Here is a 6,000-nt window from a genome sequence, read left to right on the forward strand (position 1 = left end):
TCCGCCTCCTCCAAGTCCACCCCGGGCTCAGGGCCAGCGGCTGTCTCTGATCTCCCCCATTTCCAGCGGGTCCGTCCCCTTTTCTCCTTCCTTCCCCCTAGGACTCGGTGCACTCTCCCCCACCCTCCACCCCACAAGACCCCTTGCTTCTCTCTTCCCCCGTCTCTTGCTTTCTCCCGTCTCTTTGCCCCCTCCGACCTTTCTCCCTCTTCTTTCTCAATGACCCTACATAATCTCTCCTCCCACTGCACCTACCCGTCTGCTCTCTCCTGTCCCTTCTTTCCGCCACTCCCCGCCCCTTTCCCAGGGTCCATTTGTCCCACTCTTTCTTTTTTCTCGCCCGGCTCATCTCCCTCCCCGTCCAGCTCAAGCTCGGTCTCTCTCTCTCTCTCTCTCTTCTCTCTCCCTCTCCACAGCAGCCCGGAGGGTTACATTTTGCCTGTCCCTCTGTCTGACACCTCCCCACATTTTAACACCACAGCAGACTCCCCCATAACAAACGCGAGCGCTCGGCGTTTGCCTACTAAAGATGAGAGCATCCTCCATCAGCGCTAGATCCCTGTGCGAGCCCTCTGAGCTGGAAGTGGGACAGGCACTTTCCCTAGTTGCAGGAAGTAAAACAATCCTTTGCCAAATATTTGTCACCCACACAGCAGCAGAGCCCTGCCATAGCTGAGCTCGAATCACAGCACAATTTGGCTGTGCTCGCCTGTATTATCCACAGCCTTTGTTTCTTTCTCCGATCACAGAAATAATAGTTGATGATAAAGAAGCAGTGGGGGAAATCCAATCGATTGCCGTAATTTCTCCACCTTAGCATTTATATTTCTTGTTATTTATGGGGCGGGGTAATCCATTCCTTATACTTGCAAGTGTTTTGTCGTTTGATCAAATAGACAGTTTTCCCCTACTGAAAATGAGATCGCTTATTATGCCTAACAAAAACTTTCAGCGGTAGATTGAGCTGGACGTTTGGCAGATATTTAAGGACTTGCGATCATTTCCGATATACTTAGGACTTGACAAAAGGCTTAATACCTATTACATCAACGTGTGCGTGCGTGAGTAAATGCAACCTCACTCACTTTACCCAGGTGTGTGTGCTGCACATGCCAGTTCATGGCTATCACTAAAGAAATATGCTTAAAAGACTATAATGAATTGACGTGAAGTCTCATAAGCGCTTTTACTTGCCTTATACGGCTCTCTAAAAAACCTGAAAATAGGTGAGCCCGCATAAAATATAGTAAATGTGCACAGAAATTATTGGTAATTGTCTGTATTTGTATATTATTATTCCAGTGTGTCCGGGATATAAACTCCAGTCTATACTTGCATGTAACATTTAAATTCAAACAACTGCTCTGAAGTAACATGAAATGGCATCCTCCCTTTAATGTGTGCATTACTCCCATTCACTTTAATGGGAGTTCCTTGTGGTACCCAGGGGAGAATAGATTCCTACACGTCTTTAGCGTCCTGGCCTTATTGTAGAGGTGTTTGAACCGTGAGTAATTGCATTTGTTTTATACTTGCTCCTAGTAGGTGGGTGCCTGTCGCCACATATACATAAAACCAGCTAGTGCATATGCATGCACAAGCAGCTGCTGATTTTACAGAGTATGTGGCAATAAGCCCCATCTGTCTAAGAACAAAACTGAGGCCCATATGTGTTGTAAGGACGGCATTTCAAGATGAAACCTGAATTTCCTGGCTTATTTTATTATGAGACTGATGGTTATCCCCTACATTTTGAAAATGGTGCTCCGGGTTTTAGTCCTGGGATTCCCATTAAAGTCAGTGACCTCCGGTTTGTTTAAGGGTATTTACAGAGAATAAGCCTTGAGTAGAAGATGAAACTCTTCCCAAGCCAAGCAAACCAGTATCCTTTCCATTCTGTTGCAATAACCAGCCGAGTTATTGTGACATATGACATAGCTGTTGCTGTGGAAGCAACATGACCTATAGGCATAGCTGAAACGATGTTATTTGCACAGTGACGATGTGTTATAAACAACAAACAGAAAAACAAATGTAGTTTCGCTGTTGGTGTGTATACTCATGCTTCTGGAAATGTACGCGTACAGGTGTGGCACCTCCTTTCTGATGAGTACCATTCCAGAGACAGCCTGAGTTCTCCCTCCGTTCTCAATGCCTGAAAGGCTTCATTTGACTATTAAGATCTGTGATAGTGCCTGAAAAATTAGTTCAGAAGGCGATGGAACATCCACGGGGCAAAAGAATGAAGCGCACATGCTCACAAGTCCGGCCACACTTGCAGGCACGCTGGTGCATCACCGATTTATGGGCAGACCCTACGCTCTTTAAAGTAAATGAGATGGCTGCCATTGCCTTCGATGGAAGCAAGATCGGGGTCTCTTCGACCTAAGGCATGCGAATGGTTGATGACATGTTAAAAGATTGCCACTAAGATGTATTGCCTCATCATCTTAAACTTATTATCAGTCATATGGGCTTTGGGGGGTATGAGGAATCACACTAGGCTTTTTGTTTTCTATCTAAATGATTTGCAAAATATGAACTAAGAACAAATCATGCACTCCGAGTAGCTACCAAAGAGTGACGTTTACAATGTGCCAATAACCACAAGTAAGTGCAAAGGTGTTGACCTGATTTCTTCAAAACTCACACACACCGAGAACCAAAAAAGTCAATTATATAATAAAAAGAAATACATCCCTGGCATTACTGCACGTGGTGTTATTTGTTAGGTTGTTGGATGGGGAGCACATTAGGCCCTGAGCAACTGTTAGATATATTCTGTTTGTTGTGTATACTTTCATTACATGCCCAGCACCCCTCTATTGACTGTGACAATGGAATGGTCCATCAGAGTTCAGGATCAAATAACTGCTCTGACAAAATAGGAGTGTTTGCTGTGTAAAGAATTGGAAGCATTTCAGGTGCTGAATATAGCCAGGATCTATAATTTTAGAGCAATGCACACATGCAATACAACAGATAAGATTACATCAACTAAAAGCTGCAAAATATTGTCCCTTCACCTTCTGGCTTTTGTCTCTGAATATTGTCCCCTGTTGGGGCAATATTTTGCCCCTATTGACCTCCATAAGTGATTAGGTCTGCAGCCTCCCAGAAGAGGCTAGGCCTTGTTGCAAAGGGCTTTGGCTCAGCAGCCTCCATGCCAGAGAGGCAACAGATGAGCTCTGGATTAAGGGGTATGAGTGGATGAGAGTATGTGACCAAGGAAAGGTCACTGTGAAAGAGTCGCTGCATATTTGGGTTAACTGGAGATTTTTCTTTAGTTCAAAGAACTTCCCTGGGAACATGAAATCCATAACAACACAGAAAACACAGAAAGTTCTTCTCATAATTGTTAATTCTGTGCACAGAGCTATATATTATGGAGCTAAGTAATCCTCTCTTTTTAGAGGTATTTACATAAAGTGCACATGAAGTGTTCATATGACAATGGATCTCTCTTCTCTAAAGCTACGTGTATTAGATACACAGAGAGAGACAAAATAACTCCCAAGACTCACTTATTGTCTTTCAATGATGTGCAGGAGGCACCTAAAAGGGAAGGCTGAGCTATTTGTGTTCAGCAACTGAGAAAATAAGTCACACAGGCACAAGTGATTTCTTCCATCCCTTGTAAAAACACAAGCTCCGTCCTTGTGCCCTAGCTTTCAGACCGATGCGAGTCCGTAACTAAATATAAACGTGGTTCTTGATATAACAGCATCTTTACATTTAACGTAACTGGAATAAGCAAAGTCACGGTAGAGGCGTGCCTAAGAATGAGAAGCGTAAAGACATTCAGAAGAAGCGCACGAAACGGAGGAAATCAGTTTGGAGATGCTAAGAGAGACGATCAGCATCAGGAAATAAAAATAACTTTACTTCCCAAATTTAATTAACAAAAGATGTCTCCATCAATTAATAGTATTGTCCCGCGGTGGACGTGTATCCTGAATAATCTGTACATTTACCTAGATACATACTAATCTGTTAAAAGCATTGAGCTATATTCTGATATCATGCACATCTGGTAAAGCCAGAGTAGCTCCGTTATAATCACAGGTACACCCTGGGTACATCCGAAGTAACTTCATCATGAGAACAGAATTTGGTCCAAATGGGGAAAGTTTCAGCGTTTATTTCAGTGCATTTGGGGATAAGAAGTAAAATAACCCCGAACGTAAACACTGCCCTGGAAAGTGTCAAGTATCTTTGGAGAACCTCACTCCGGCTTGGATTTCGAGGACTGCGTGAGGCTATCACAGGGACCCTGCCTTTTGATCCTTCGCCTTTCCTCTGCTTAAGGAATCGGTCAGGGCACTAACTTAAAAAAGTTTGATCCGCAGCGACAGAAGCTTCCTGCTCAAAGACTTTGAGATCCCTGGCCCCAAACAGCTGGGGTTGGCGAGAGACGCGAGCGATCAGACATTAGGGAGACTCTGCATCCTCTGTATTGCTAAAGAGTCAGAGACTGGGAGAGCAGATTGTACCGCAGAGAGCCCCCGATCCTGCTCCCTTTAGGGACAAACAACAGACAAGCTGGACACAGGACCTGTCCCTTCTCCCCACAGGCTGCCCGCCTTAGCCCAAGCGCAGCCTGTGGGGTGAAGCGGAGAGCCTGTATCCGAAGAGAAAACAACGAAGATCGCGGGGCGACGCTGCGGTACAACCCCGGGTGGAGACAGGAGTTCAGTGATACCGGGGTTGGACGCTGTACAGCACATCCTAGTGCGGTATCAGCTGGATTCACTGTTAGCCTGGATAGGTAAGAAGTGAAATAACTAGTTGATGATACCTACTCAGTCTTGAGCCGCACAATTGATGGAATAGGTTTAAATACACACTCTCGCTTCCCCTGCTTTGTCTCGCGCTTTCTCATGCCTTTGCCTCCAGTTATCTAACTACAGGGGCTCAGCAGATTTCCTTATTTTAATAAGGTTTGTTAGCTGTGACTTGGGCTTTTACCTCCCACGCTCCTGGACTCTGAAAATAGATTGAGAATCTCTCGCTCCTAAATTCCCTTTTCTGGAAACCCGGAAAACTGGTCTTATATCTTTCTCCCTAATCTGTCTATCCATTTTCTTTATTATAATTTGCAAATAATATATTCAAGACAGATTGAAAATAATAGACCTCAGCATTGTCTCCGGGATACATCTCCACATACATTTTCCTTCCCTAATCTAAGAGACTGAAGTTTTCTTAATTCCCCGCATATAATATCAAAGCTTTCATTTCACTGTAAATTTTACCACATAAATATAATATGTTGGCGCTAATCATTCAAATCGCCACATTTTAAATACATTATATTGTTTCACAATTTCTGAACTAATTTAGAGCCTGCATCGTTCAAAGCTATGAAACAGATCTATTTCTCAGTCTCACACTGAAATACAAGAGTATAAACAGTTAAATTAGCTTTTCTAGCTTTCATATTCTTTAAACTTTAAAAGTCGCTAAATATGAGACTGCGTCATAACTTATTTATAGCAAGCCGGAGTCAAAGCGGACAATTCCTGTCTTATTTATTCAGACACTTTCTTCAAAGAGAACTCTAAGTATTCTAAGCCAGGGTCCGCTGATCCCTAAAACGAAAATATTTTCACGTAAAACAAAATTTAAACACATTTAAAAAAAAATCTTCAGACTTCAGAAAACAACGTCTGTGGGATTGTCACCAGCGTTAGTTCCCCTTTACTTTTCCCCCATCCCAAACAGACCCCAGGAGCTACAGTACAGGATTTGGGAAATAGAATCCATAAAAGTTCCTTGCTTTTACAAAAGCAATATACACGAAGATTTAAATGACTTCTATCCCGTTAAAAGTAGTGCGTGAACTCAATACAAGGACAGGGACCTCCTAAGAATAAAATCTGGACCAACCTTTTAGTCTCAGGTGTTCTTCTTGCTCCTCCTTCAGAGTTTGCAAATTCATCTCCACAAATTACTAAATAAGTGACACAGCGCATCCGTTCTCCTTTTCACTTTTTATTA

Source organism: Mauremys mutica, chromosome 10 (genome assembly GCF_020497125.1).
Source record: "Mauremys mutica isolate MM-2020 ecotype Southern chromosome 10, ASM2049712v1, whole genome shotgun sequence".
Taxonomy (NCBI): domain Eukaryota; kingdom Metazoa; phylum Chordata; order Testudines; family Geoemydidae; genus Mauremys; species Mauremys mutica.